A 15280-nucleotide genomic window follows, 5' to 3' on the forward strand; every position below is an offset into this window, starting at 1 on the left:
GGTGTTGATGTGAAGATATTTGGTGTATGTGAATAAAGTCCATAACCAGTTGATTTCAAGTAAGGGAGATTACCCTAGTAATTAGGGTGCACCTCATTTAAGTTGAAAGGCCTTAAGCAGAAGGCTGAAGCTTTCCTGATGAAGAAATCTGACTGTGAATAGTAGCTTTGGCCCCGGCAAAAAGTTCCAGCCTGCCTTTTCCAGTTGCCTGCCCTATGATTTAGAACTTTCCTAGCTGGCCCTTGCAATCATATATGCCAATTTTTGGCAGTGAATCTCTTAATTTATATCTTCGATAGTTCCTCTTTCTCTGAGTTGAACCCCAACTGGTTCACTCAGATATGGGCAGTCTCCTGTGGTTCAATCAGATATAAGGTCATTTGACAAAGGAAATATCATATATGAGAAAAATTTAAATTTACTAAAAATATTATATACGAGAAATATGTAAATTTACTGAAAAAGGTCATTTGGCAAAGGAAATATCATACATGAGGAAAATGTAAATTTACTGAAAATGAGAAAATAATTTTAAAATGAGTATGAGAAAGTGGCTGTGTTGTAATTGAATATTACTTTCTCTGCATATTCCATTCTTAACATTTTATACTTTCTTATATTTGTTACTTTAGTATAAATACCTGAATATGTAAAATAAACGTAAAACACAATTAAAGCATTATTGTTTTATTAATTGTTATTTAGTGAGGCTTAATCTATGTCACTATTTTCTAATCAATTAATAAAAAATAGAACAAAGGAGACATAAATTTTGATAAGAAGGTTAAGGAAAAGTTTTTAAATTTCAGAATGCTCAAGAAAGAGAGACCTTGTCAAAGTATTTTGGTGAGAAAAGCAGTGAAAATGTGTTGCTTTCCTTGTTGATGGAGGTGCTGTTTAGCTTTATCAAAGGCATAGTTTTGACAAGAGGTTCTCTTACTAGCCAAGTTTCTCTATTTCTTCAGATCAATAATGCTAGTAGAAGCCAGAAAAATGTGAAATATCTGAAGGTGCATTATTTTTGTAACCTTGCACAAAATTATAACTATAGCCGCCACCTCAAAACACTCTGGAGTCAAATACAGCCCTGGGGTTGAAGCCAAAAGGCTGACGCTGGCTGTAACGAAGGAAAGTAAACTAGAGTCATAACCGATTTTGATGAAAATGATCAGCCGTGTGAGTAGCACAGGTAAGTAAGGCTCTTAACTGGATATTCAGAATCTGAAAGACTCTCTTTAAATGAAAATCTATGGTTTTATGAACACAGGACATTTTAAAATGGACTCACATGCAAGAAAGAATAATGAAGAGAAATACTAGAGGTAAGCTATAAAGACAGCTGTGGTTCTTGCACAATTCCCCTAAAATCCATCACCACCGCATCACCAGCATGTTCTGTATTTAATAGGAGGCTGCTCTCTCACACTATAAATCCAGCAACAGCATTTTAGCTATTTACCAAGTGATTAAACTGTAGTAATTTATTCCACTTTTATACCCATATTTTTCCCCTAGTATCCTAAAAGATTTTACTGTCTCCCATAAAGCATTTTCACTCTAAATAATCAATATTGACTTAACAATATCCTATTATTTTTTTAGATTTATTTTCTTGTTTTGCATGAAATTCTAACCTCTATACAGCTTATAAAAAGATAAATAGCTCACATTTAAAAACCCCTTCTCAGGTCCTCCTTCTATGCCTTTTCCTGTGCCAATTCTGAGGAAATTACATGATGACACTCCTAGTTGTGACTTTACTTTTTGTTCCTTACATTTTTAAAGAGAGATGAAATAGATGTACTATATTAAAACTGCACAAGAAGTGTAAAATCCCAGGCCTCTGAATACATATTTAAGGCAATACTGATATCAGTAGCCAGCATACCTGATAAAGCAGTGTTTCTCATCTCATATCCCTTATATCTCTGGACAGCGGCGGATAAGAGGCTAGGGAGCAACCTGCACAAAAAGCAGAAGAAACCACTGAACGAAGTTAACACAACATCCTGGACAATAATTTTTACTCAAATATTTAGAGGAAATATTTTATATCAAATCAGTAAGAATCATATCATTTTACATGTTAATGTATTCCATGGTAATATATTATTACTGTCAAATATTAAAATTACATACTGTATTATATAGTTTGGCATTATATATCACAAGATAGAATGTTAAGTCGTGGTGGGAATTTAAAAGATACATTGCAACAATTATTAAAAACTCAGAATTTGGGATATATCCAGATATTACTTGCATCACTTTTTATGTTACTCTCCCAATTTCTTTTGTTTTCCTTCCTCCATCCTATTTAAAATATATGTTCACTCTCCTCTTTATTTAAGAGTACTCTGTTGAGAAAATTTGATAAGCATTATGCCGGGGCGCTGACGCTGAGAAAAGACGTTTCAGCACTGTGATCAGAACAGAGCATGGTTACCTAGGGTGAGTCTGATAAGTACTTAGCAGGTGAGAGCTAAGAGCTATAGTTCTTCGTGGGAAGGCCTGAACAAATGTCCAGGTTGGTTAAGGAACCATGAGGATAGGACTAAGTAAGTAGTCATCTTTCAAAGATCCTCGAATTTAGGAACCTCTAACAGAGAAACAAGGTAGTAATTGGTACCTGTGTTTCTGTCGACATCCAACACAGAAAGCCTAGGCATAAGTAGACAAGGCCTTCAGAAGTTGAAAGGCTTCTGTTGGTCTCTAGCCAGTGTACCATACTGTCAGTGTCTTCAGACAGAGCCACATCATTAAGACAACAGGATTAACACAGGGATGGGGAGAGCCAAAATCAAATGCCTCAACTTCCCCTTTATGACATCTATAAAGCATTGAGGACTGGACAAGGACTCTGATCAGAAATAATGTGACATATTCCCAGCCCAATCTTCAGCTCTTGTTCACTGAAAAATATTCATGGGAGAGACAGACTTTTCTCCCATGAGAATACTATTCAGTCCGCAGTGCTGCCTGGAAACACCACGTAGGAAAAAGGGACGTTGACCATTGTAAATGAAAGGCTACTGGAATCTAAGGGTTTATCTTTCTCGTTGACTCTGAAACACTTGCTTTTCTTCTTTCTTTGCTTCTGTTCCCCCCACTTACTACAATGAAGGACATGGCACAACAGAACCCCATTGAGATAAAATGCCTGGTACTTCTCAAAAGGCAATTTGAAAATTACATTTATAGATTTAGTTCATGGACATTTATACATCTCTCCTTCAGAATCAATGAAATTGTGTATGAAACAAGTGAGGACATTTAGTACGGTCACTAGTTAGAGTCAGGTCAATAGACTATCACACAAGTTAAAATTCCGTTAGTTAAATTAATGCCTTTAAACTATTTATAAAAAATTGGTTTTTAAAGAATATCGACTGAGACCAAATCCCCGTGTTGTAAAACAAGATGAAAAGTTTAAGAACACCTTTGGATAATAATATTAAATTTTTTTTCTTTACTGAATTTTGCTCGATTGAAAGTAAGACATCTTAATCCAAAAAGGCATATGAGTAAAACTGATTTCAAAAAGCGTACTTGTTCTTTACCTCTGACCTCGAACCTCAACCTAAAACTGATGTTCATAAGCCAGACTGTCACTCCATATAAATGGTAACAGCTCATAATATGTGTGATTTCTCTTCCTTGGTAGAAAATAAGAGTGTGCCTTGAGATTATCCTTTGCATTTCCCACAGATAATTTTACCAGAGTACATTATAAACCCTGATTTTGTTTTTAGTTTTGTTTCTCAGCCCCACTCTAATATCCCAAGTAAATCAAAATTTAACCTGATTTAATCCTCTCCTTAGAGCTGAATTGCCCACCCGCAAGATACCAGCAAGATAACTCTTCCCCGCCCCCTCGCCCCCAATTTTCTGAGTTTGCGTGAGTCACGCACACACTTGCGCATGCGCACACCTGTGTTCCCGTACCTCCTCCGTTTACACCATCACCCTTAAGTAGCTTGTGTACATAGACAAGGCTCTTTTCTTACCCACACTAGTACTCTTCTGAGTTAGATGCAACAAAAGAAATTTAGGGCTTGTGCCCTTATTTAAGCCAGATTTACTGCACAGATGTCAGAAGTAATCAGAGGGAAGGAAAAGGAGATATATTTCTCTGTATTGTAGAAGAAAGGATTTGGATTTGGGTCTGGATTTTTTATTTATGTATCCTTGAAATACACATGTAATAACGCTGGCACAAAAGGACCTGGCTGACTTTTACAATAAACAGCAAGACTGTTAGCCCATTTCACAAGCTTTCCTTAAAGGTGAAAAAAGATGCATTAGAAAACACAACAATTATCTTACAGCCATATTGTACCATTCCTCTGAGACGCTTAAAACATTCTGGAAATTATGGTCCAAGTCCTCTGCTCAGCACCTAATCGTCCTCCTCTGGTTCTCTCAGTGAGAAATACAAGTACATCACAGTGGATAAAAATGACCCTACAAATAAACACAGTTCATCATTCTCACATGAAATACAACTATTTTGGACAGAGACATACAATTCAGAAAACCAAAGGTATATAAAACCTAAGAGGTCCTTCACGAGAGGTTCAGGCTCGCAGCCCCACAGGACTGAATCCAATTTATAGATGTTTACTTGGCCTGCACATGCTTGAAAGATGAGAAAAGTTCACACAAGGTCTGAGTTTCCATCTTCTTAAAAAAATTGAGGATTTAGCAAAACTGAGCCCACAACCCACCGTGTCTAAAGAGTAGCAGCTTTCTCCTCTCTACTCAGCACAGGACACACAGTTCACCAGTGACCTATTTTCCTACAAATGCTTCACTTTCCTTATTTACTTGAGCTGTTCACCCCTGGAGGTAATTAAGTTAAAACCCTAGTTTTAATCTGTGCTGGCATACTATCATCCTTAAATAGGTTGCTTTCCTCCAGGTGCTTCATAATCACACTTTAAAATTTAGTTATTGAAATAACCCCAGGATGACAATTCATACTGCAACCCGGACTTAATTATTTCAGCATATATTTGTCATATATGCAAGGCAAAAGGCTGTGAACTGGAGAATATATAGAAAGTGACATATCTCCTCTCCTTGGAAAGCTGCAGGTCTAATAAGGAAGACAGAACATGGGTAGAAACTTCAAGGTAGAAATGTACCGACACCGTAAGAAGGGTATCCTAAAGGGCTGGAGGATTTCAGAGCAAGGAAAACTCATGTCCACTGGAAGCAGGTGAAATCGGGCTTTGTAAGGGGGGTTTCCTAGGTCCCTTTCTCTGTTATTTCCAGTGTTGAGTGGAGGTTTGCATGAAGCTGGCTTACTTAGGATGCTCTCACAATCAACACCTGTGAGGGAGTGAAAGAAGCAGGATGGGAAGGAGATAATGTCCAGCCACATATATTCACAATGAAAGTCCTCAGGGGACCCCACTGGAAGCTTTGCAACTGGGGTGGCCCTTCGGAGTTGTTCCAAATGAGGGCAAGTGGGCCAAGCCTTTATAACTCTCATCAGTTAGTCAGTGCACATGATTACCAATAAGCAAAGATGCTGGAGCCCACTGAGTCCTTTCTCTTTCACTTTCTGGACTCAGGTATGGCCGGCCCTCCTTTACATCTTATTCCTATGCCGGAAGCATACAGGGCTGGGCCTCCCCTGCCTATTTCCCCCTGGTTAGGACTCTGGCTAGGTAGATGAGGCAATACTCGCTTCCTCGTGCAACTGGCTGGGGAAGTGGACTCAGGCTGCACTCTGCGCTCATGTCCAGTTATGTCGGTCCCCTCTCAGTCTCTGTCTTGCTTTCATTCTTGCTCTCGCTCTCTTCCCGGGGGCATGCCTGAATTTGCAAATCCCTGAGTGTAAATCCACTTTGCCGTTAGGTCTGTCATCATGTTTCAAGCAGACTTTACTAGAAAGGCCCATGTTGGAGTTAGATATTTTGTGTTTTTTTTTTTTTCTGCTACTTTGCTAATTCTTTGACATCCTTGTATATATGTTCCATCAGCCGGAATGCCAGAGAAGTGGAGCAGTGAGAGGCACCCCAACCCTAAAGAGTAAATGTGTCCAAGTACCATGACTAAAACCACTCTAACCTATGCCAGCATACTCTTGTAGGCACTTTATATGACTGACTTAGATCTTCACTGGTCTCAGCCACCTCGATAACAGTAAAAAGTAGTCAAAGTTATCAATTACTGACCTGCTATAATGGTGGGCATTGGAATGGGCAATTTGTAAATATCATCTTTAATTCTTCTATCAGCTCTTCAAAACATAGTATTCGTCTTTTATATATGAGTAAACAGAGGATAATGACTAGAAAAAAACAACTTGCTCATGGTTACATAGTACGTTGAAAGCTAAGGTTCAAATGCTGGTCATCTGACTTCTCGCCTCGGTTCTTCCTCCTGTGTCACATTGCCCGAAAAGACAGTAATTGATTCTTCAGTCCCCACTAAGTGCAAAGTCTATTACATATATTACCGAACCAAATTTTTATACCACCCCCGTGATGTTTATCATTGCCTGTTTTTCCCACATAGAAAATGAGGCTAAGAAAACTTGCCAAGAATCAATGAGTTAATAAGTAGCCATGCCAGGATTCAGTCCTAGGTCTGACTGTTTCCTGGATCCATTCTACTCTGTCTCATGGTCTGTCTCCATGGTGAGGGAAAAGAGAGCTCAGAGAAGTCATGTGGAACTATTCATACGCCTCTACAATCTGGAGAAGTCATCAGATATTGGCTATACTAATTGCTATGTGTAGGCAGATCGATGTCAGAAGCCAGTGGGCTCCCTTCTTTTCACAGGAAACCAGCTTTTAATGATCTTCCCTAGATCGAGGTTGACTTAGAAGCCTTTAGAAACAGAGACTCCTGGGTCCCTAGACAGACTCCAGAGTTCTTAAGGAAGATGGTCTTCACTGCACAGAGCCCTTGAGAAACTCAGCAGAATCCATGAAAGTTCTGTAGAAGAGGACATAGGGGAGAAGGCAAGTTCAAAGCAATGTCTGTAATATCTACTGAATCTATCACTGGGTTACAAAAGTCCTTGGGACCCAAATATAACTCCTCAGAATAACCCTGAGTAAATACAAACCTCCGCTAGGACCTGAGGCGATATCTGGAGAAATAATAGTCATCTATAATAGCCCTTTTCAACATTCACCAGGATGAGACCTCAGAAAGGTGACTTCAGTATAGCAATTCAAGGTGCTGCTGAGCCGAACTGAGTGGAAAATTAGTCATGATATCAAAGTTTTGCCACGACTGATCTAAAAGCTGATATCTTAATATGATATGGTATATGAAAGAATCCAGATACAGAAGACTACATATTGTATGATTCTATTTATAAAAAATGTCCAGAATAAGCAAATATATAAAGACAGAAAGTAGGTTAATGGCTGCCTAGGGCTTAGTTGTAAGATAAGGAGCAACTGCTAATGGGCACGGGGTTTCTTTTTGAGGTGTCAAAATATTGTAAAATTAGATGGTTGTGATGGCTGCACGATTCTTGAAGTAGACCAAAAATATAAATTTGTAAATTTTAAATGGGTAAATTTTATGATATGTAAATTATATCTGGAGCAAGTTGTTTAAAAAAGATGATTTGCTACATATTAATAAAACAACAATAAAGGACACTTTATAGTAAAATGAATAATAAAAAAGCATTAAGAATAAAAATAAGTAAATAAATAAGCACATCAGAGAAGTCAACCCAAGATTTTTTTTCAAAACTCATCAGTTAAAATCTAGGTCTAAAGTTCAGTCCACATTTTGTCAATTTGAATTGGTTTTCCTATTTCAAGTGTTTAGTTAAGGTTATTTGAGAAGAGAAAATCACAAAAGGAAATCAATGCCACACTTGACCAAGGCCAGATTCAATAATACTGCCCACATCTGAGTGCGGCGAGGGAAAACAGCATTCATTAGTCATATAATAACTATATAGCCTCTTGCTTATCTCAGAAATTCCTCTAAGGAACACAACCATTCCCACCTATTATTTCCTATTGATTTTCACCACCTGCCAAGAGGCAGAGCAGAAAGTAGAGTGATAACCAAAGAAACTGAGACCAGAGAGGGCAGTCGGAGTAGGGAGCACTGCACAGCTCTGTGGATGTGATAGCAGATGGGCAAAGCTTTTAACTCATAGCTCACTTTTATGTGTATTCAATCTGATTCCAGGCTGATCCTGTGAAAGCTGGAATTCTATGTGCTCACCTGAATCTTATGTTCAAAAGAATTTGAAGGGAGATGATTAGATTGAGAATTCCATCATCATCATCATCATCATCATCATCATCAGCTTTTTGTTGCATGAAGATTAGCATATATACAAGTATCATTATAATCCAAGCTATTTTTTTTTACAAAAAAAAAATGATTATCATAGCTAACATTTACTTTCCATCATTAGGGTGCTCGCCCCCGAGGAGCCAAGGTCCCCAGAGAATCTCCTAGTTATCGAGAAAAGACTGAACCAGTTTCTTTCAACCTGTGAAAAGACTTAACACATAACAATATTTTCTGAGTGCCAACCTCTGTTGTGTTTTATGTGAATTAACTCATATAATTCTCAGAACAACTCCATGGGGAAGGTATTTTAATTGTTGCCTCCTTTTAGAAATGAGAAACTGAGGCATGAAGAGCTCAGGACACTGTACAAGGTCACATAGCTATGAAATGGTGCAGGGGAACTGAAGCCAAGGCAGTCTGATTGTTAAGTGCCTACTCGTAGCCACTGTGCAAACTGCTTTCGTATGAGTGGAAAGCTCTCTCAAAGGAGAACATTTTGACCTAGGTTTATTTTGTTCCCAGAGACCCCTTGTAGCCAAAGTGCGTAGAGGTAGGGATTCTTATGACCATCACTTCCTTAGTCATGCAATTTTTATCCCCTCAATGACAAATACCATCAATTTAGATATTTCTAAGGTACTGATATTTATCAAGCTTTTGAAATTAAGAAAAAATGCTTAAATATTATGTATCAGAAGGGATCATTGATTTTATTGAGGTCTTAAAAGTCCTATGTTAATACAGTTATTTATTCAGCATATTTACTGAATTTTCAGTATATGCCTGGTCCTGTACCAGGTACTGTGAATAGAACATAAATAATACTGGCCACATCTCTGCTCTCCCAGCGCTTTCTTCTGGTGCAGAGTTTCTCAATCTCAGCCACTATGAACATTTTGAGGCTGACAATTATTGTTGTGAGGAACTGCCTGATCCATTAGGATGGTTTGCATGCCTCTAATTATGACAACCAAAAGCGTCTCAAGATATGGCTAAATATTCCCTAGGAGGACAAAACCACCCCCAGGACCACTGTTCTAGTGTAAATTAAACTGAAAATAAATGAAGAAATAAATCAGTAAATAATTTTTTAAAAAGAATCACATGGTAAAAAGTGTCCTGCAAAGTATTAAAAGATAGTGATATTTTAGGAAATGACTGTGTGGTTCATTTAGGTTGGGTGGTCCGGATGGCCTCTTTGAGGAGCTGGCATCTAAACTGAGATCTGAATGCCGAAAACAAAGATTATGGAAAGAGCTTTCCAAGTACAGGGTAGATTCCAGGTACAAGGAGAAAGCTACGAGCTTCACTTGCTCCAGGGTCATAAAGAAGGACGAATTGTCCAGAACAGAGTGAGAAAGGAGAGACTAATTTAAGGTGAGGTCACGGAGGAAAAGAGAGGACAGATCAGGCAAACAGGAAAAGGAATTCTGATTTAATGCCAGGCAGTAGGTGGATTGTAGAGACAGATCAAAGCAAGAAAACCAGCTAGTTGGGACACTGTTGTACTATTCCAAAAAGAAAATAATGATGGTTTGGATGAAAATGGTATCAGTGGAGATGAAGAGAAATGAATGGCTTGAGTGAATGAATGAATGACATGTTTGACAGATCCTGCTGATGGACTGAATGTGATAAGGAAGAGAGAGAAATATCAAATATCATTCCTCCTTGCTCTTTTATTTTCTGGTCTAGAACAACTGAATGTACAGTTAGTCGAGAAGCCTGAGAATAGCGTAGGCAGAAGGGGTTCAGTACTAAGAGTTTTGTTTTGACTGTGTTCAATTTGAAATGCCTGTTAGACATCCATGTGAAGTTATGATGTTGAAGTTCCAAAGAGATGTCAAAATTAGAGATAGAGCTTGAGAATATTAGATTAGTTATTAAGTGGTACTCAAGTCATAGGTCTATATTAATGTATCTATGGAGACTCAATTGAAAGACAAAAATAAAAGGACCCAGGATAGAATAGCAGGACTCCCTAATATTTAGAGGTAGAGCCTAAAATATAGAGCAAATAAAGAAAGATCGTGAAAAAGAGCCAGCCATGAATACTGAGAAAGAGAAGCAAGCTGGTTGAAACAAATACTTCATAGAATGATTAGGGACACCCTGAAACAAACTGCCAAACTTAAAGACGTTACAAAAGAAACTATTCATGTCCGTATTTCATCACTGAAACAATTCTGCTTTAAGAGAACTATCAAATCCCTAATTTGAGAACAGAAATGAGGGTGAATCCTGGAGTGTGCTTGTTACCCTGCAATGTTTGTGTCAATCTGTTTAATATTATGTTTCCATAACCTTAACATAAGTTAACAGAGCACTTAGTATGCGGACGCATTATGCTAAGTGCTTTTTAATCAACAGTTACTCTTTTAGCCCTCTCAGCTAGCTTATAAGAAAGTGCTAATATATTAAGAATAAATGTGGATATAGTGCTTACTGAGTCCAGCTCTGTTCTAAGCACTTTACATAAATTAACTCGTATAATCCTCACAACAATACTGTAAGGTAGGAAGTGTTCATATTATTAGCCTCATTTTACAGATGAGAAAACTAGGGCAAGAAAACTTTAAGTAGGTTGTCCAAGGTCACTCAGCTAGTAAGAGATGGATCTAGGGTTTGAACCCAGCAATCTGACTCCATTCTGTGAACTTTACCACTGAACTATATATTGCTTCTGTGCTGCATTCTGCTACAGACATTTTCCAAGTGCTATTAACACTTACACTAAGCCAATTTTACAAATGAGGAAACTGAGCCTTGAAAGGGTTAGGTTATTTTTCCAAGATCACTTAGATAGTGAGTGGCAGATCTGTGTTTTAAACTCAGGTTTCTCAAACACAAGTGTTCTCATTCTTAAATATTAAGCAAATACCATAATTTGTAAGATATAGGGAAAGAAACCAAAGATACAAAGAAGAGATGATTTTCTGATCATCCCTCTCTAAATTCATGGTAGAAAGAGGCACAGAACTCTGATCAAGACATTAGCTAAAAGACAACATGAACTTGCTCTTAAAAGCAAGTGCCAATTCCTCTTTATTTCCCTTGTGGACAAAGTCCAGCATGGATTAAGTTCTCAACCTCCAAGGATGCACATTCCCTCTCTTCCATCAGAATTCCTGCTACCTTCCTCCAAGGGGATACCTGGAGCTGGGTGTAGGTCTCTACCATTTGTAGCACCTGATACCCTGCTATACTTTCAAGGAACCTAACTTGTTCTTGGAAAAGACCACTTCTTAGTGGCTTCTCTTCTTTAAAAGGTCAGCTTTGTGATAAAATATCCACCTTTCAGGTCATTCCTTAGAAAGTATATATGTTCAATAAATATCTCTTGATTAAGTAAATAATAAATGCTAGAACTGTGGAACGAATCAAATTAGTTAATGCCTACAAAGCACTTAGCTCTGTACCTGGAATATAGCGACTACTCGATAAATGGCAGCTGCTGTGTTATTATTCTTATTGTTATTATTATCACCATTGTTTTTGTTATTGTTATGTATTAAAGGAGAGAATAAATACATAAATACATAGTAAAGGCCAAAACATAAGCCTAGTGACTGGCAAGAATTCATAGAGGAAAAAAGGAGACATCATTTTCCCCCTTTCTATTAAGGTTGCCAGTGGAGTGTTCAGACAGATGACTACAACTCAGGATGGCAATATCTTCAATTCAGCATCTCCTGGATATGATCTAGATTACTGATCAGATTAAGATTGGTTATGTATATGAAAATCAATTGAGGAAAAAAGATAATTAACTTTAAATAATAGTTTAGTAACACTGTTATTTTCTATATTTCAACTATACAATTCTAAAATATCTAATTATTATTTAATTATAATAGGTAATTATAGAAACTTTTTAGAAAAATTGAGATAAAATGAAAAACAAAATTAAAATTATTTAACATTAATTTTATGAATTACATGTGAATAATAATGTTTTCATATATGTAGGTATATATATGTTACTATTTAGTATTTAATATTACTAAAATATTTAGTATTTGGTTACTATTCAGTTTTAATAAGCTATTTGAATTATTTTGGGGATATATATTTTTTTCAGAATTTTCCTATCAAACATATATTTTTCTCTTCCTCCTGTATACACATATACATGTATATACAAAGATATCCACATACTCTATTTTCAGGATTGCATATTTTTGTGGTTCTTCTTAACTCTGTGGGTAAAAATAGGTCCTCAGACCTCCTTGCTGTGGCAAACATCTCCAGAATAAAAGGTAACGAGGCCTACAGAACACTAAAATGAACACTGATTTCTCTGACTACCCACTAACCTTTCCCCATTTTTAGTCTGTGAACTTCAGGTAGAGCATCATTCCTACTTCTAGATGAGGAGCACATCACCCAGTCCCATTTACTCAGCGTAAGGAATTCTCTTGCTATTGGAATTGGTTCAGGAACAGTAGACATATGACCCACATCGGTCCAATCAGAATGCAGTTCAAGACTAGTGTAGGAGTTCCCTCTTTTCTGTTACACCTGAGACCTCCAAATGGAGCCTGCAAATGAAATTAAAAGGGCCAGTTTTGATGAGAGATGGTGAAAACAGCAAGAACCGATGGTAATTTTTGAGCTGCTAGATCAACAGCTGAGTAAATTTGAACTCTGGCTTCCTCAATTACATAAGCAAATAAATTTCTGTTCTTAATTTAGCTGATTTGAGTAACATTTTGCTTATATGAAATAGAAATAATCTTAAACGCCACAAGCACAAATTATAGAAATCAAACTTAAGTTTTAGTCTCAATGACTCTTCTTTGTCACTTTTCTGTGAAAAAAAGTTTTTTTCTGTATAAACTAATGGGTAAAGGGAGTCAGCATACTTGGACTTAAGCCAGCCAAGAACACATGGCCCATTAGAACAAGTCATCCCATCTGTCTCCTGTAGGAAAAGCCTTTCTGTCTGTCCGTTTCAAATACCCTTCTGTGTCATGGGTCTCTAAATGCCAATGCTCTAATTCCTCAAGCTCAACAAGCAAATAGAAATTATAAAATTTTGATGAACATCAATTAGGAAAGTCTTACAAGCAGATTATAAAAATTCTCTCACGAGGTTGTTGCACTTGGAAGACATTTGTGGTTTGAAATAACAAAAATCATTTCTCTACCTGCCTTCCCCAAGCTTAATGAATACCTTATATGTAAAATAACCCCTATCTCCTGGAAGACTACCCTAGCACATCAAATAGAACACTCCCTCCCCCAACTCCTGCCTAGCAGAGTGCAATGATATCTTTAGCCATCATTGCCATGGGCCGATGTGGCAGAGCCATTCCCTAATGAAAACACAATCTTTGTATCAAAGAAAGGCATCATCAGACTATCTTTAAAAACTATAGCAAAGAGAATAATAATGTTGTCAGATATATTCAAGAGGCAAGCTGAACAGATATACATACTGTTTTACAGTATTTACATGTTGAAAAGAATGCTTTATATCTATTTTCAAACCTTGTTAAGCTTTGTAATCTCCCTAGCCTCTCACACCCATAGCAATTTATCTACACCTCTCCTGTGGAATTTATCATTTGCTACTTTTATCATTATATGTGTATGTCTTATCTTTTCTACAAAAATGTGGACTCCTTGAGGGGAGGGATCTTGTTTATCCTTATATCACAGACATGACATAACACAGTAGCTTGTAGATACTGGGCCTTCCATAAATATTAGAAAAATGAAAAAATGTTTAAGTGTGCTTTTCAAAAGCAGGGTAAACCTGAATGGAAACAGAAAGCTTCTTTTGCTTGTTAAAGGAGATTGAGTTACAAGAAAGTCGTAAAAGTTGATAAAGAGTTGTAGCTCAAACTTTGGTGAGGAAATTGGTTCTCCACAGAAACTTGAACATTGATTCATACATATAAACTCATTCATTAACTAAACTAATATCCTTAAAAGCTATTGATAAATTAAGAATAGAAGGAAAATTAGAGCAAGTTAGTTCTACGGACGGATGGAAAATTGCCCTATTTTTCCAGATCTCAGTATTTTATGCAGTCATTGACATCATGAAATTTATTTTATCACTCTTCTTGCTTAATTAGGAAGAGATAAGAGAAAGGATGATAAGAGTAGAGAATTTTCTAATTAAAAATGGCTATTCCCTCTAAAAACAGACCATTTTCCTTAACTAGCATCCATTTTGGTTTGGCTTTATGAATAAGTTCCGTTTTGAACTAGTGTAACACACACACTGCTGGTTTTAATGTATCTTTTTCACTTATTATAGTTAATATTCCTATGATACAATTTTAAAATCTTGTCTTTATATATTTATGCTTCTGTCTCATGAATTCTTCAAGTTGTTACATTAGTTGTAACCAATACTATGCACATTGAATCTCACTTTTCATCCCTTGAAAAAAAAGAAAAAAGTCCACTAACCAATGAACTTGGCTAGACCTTGTTTTGGGAATTTTACAAAACATCCTACAGCAAGTAGATTTTTTTTTCTACATAGAAAATAGAAACTTGCTTCCTTCCTTCAGATCAGCTATTGATCTGGCATCTGTTATAATCTAAAGTATTCCTGTAATCTGTGTAAACCCTGAAGGAACTTTGTTTATTCAATAAGATTAAGTCTCTGGCTGCTTAAAAGAATAGGTTTTCTCATAGCAAGTTATAAAAATAAAAGAGTTTCCTGTTTGTTTGTTTGTTTGTTTTTGTGGTAGAAAAGTTGAAATATGGAGAAGGAAATGTGCACACATGAAAGAGAGAGAGAGAGAGAGAGAGAGAGAGAGAGAGAATGTAAAACTTCTGTAAATTTCTAAAGAACAAGTGACAATTATTAGTGAGTCCTGGAAAGACTTCTGAGCTTAGATGAAAGATATGTCGATTGACAAAAGAAGTATTCCTTTCAAGCCTAGTAGCTTACCTAAACACAAGAAAACTTGGATTAAAAACAGTCAAAGATTAGTGAGATATGAGTAGCAAGCTGTACCTCGTTCAT

The 15280-nt window shown here is 36.8% G+C and overlaps 1 long non-coding RNA gene across 1 annotated transcript in view; it reads right to left on the reverse strand.

The window, feature by feature from the left end:
* LOC120606165 (uncharacterized) overlaps nucleotides 1-6587 on the reverse strand; it is a 90764-nt gene extending 84177 nt beyond the window's left edge. The window contains exons 1-3 of the long non-coding RNA XR_005653837.1: nucleotides 6186-6587; nucleotides 4327-4464; nucleotides 1889-1962 (exon numbers count right to left, since the gene is read on the reverse strand). This is a non-coding gene — a long non-coding RNA (uncharacterized LOC120606165). The remainder of the gene's footprint in view (nucleotides 1-1888; nucleotides 1963-4326; nucleotides 4465-6185) is intronic.
* Nucleotides 6588-15280: the final 8693 nt, after the last annotated feature.

The sequence above is a fragment of the Pteropus medius genome, unplaced genomic scaffold, assembly GCF_902729225.1.
Source record: "Pteropus medius unplaced genomic scaffold, Ma_sr-lr_union100, whole genome shotgun sequence".
NCBI classification, from domain to species: Eukaryota; Metazoa; Chordata; class Mammalia; order Chiroptera; family Pteropodidae; genus Pteropus; species Pteropus medius.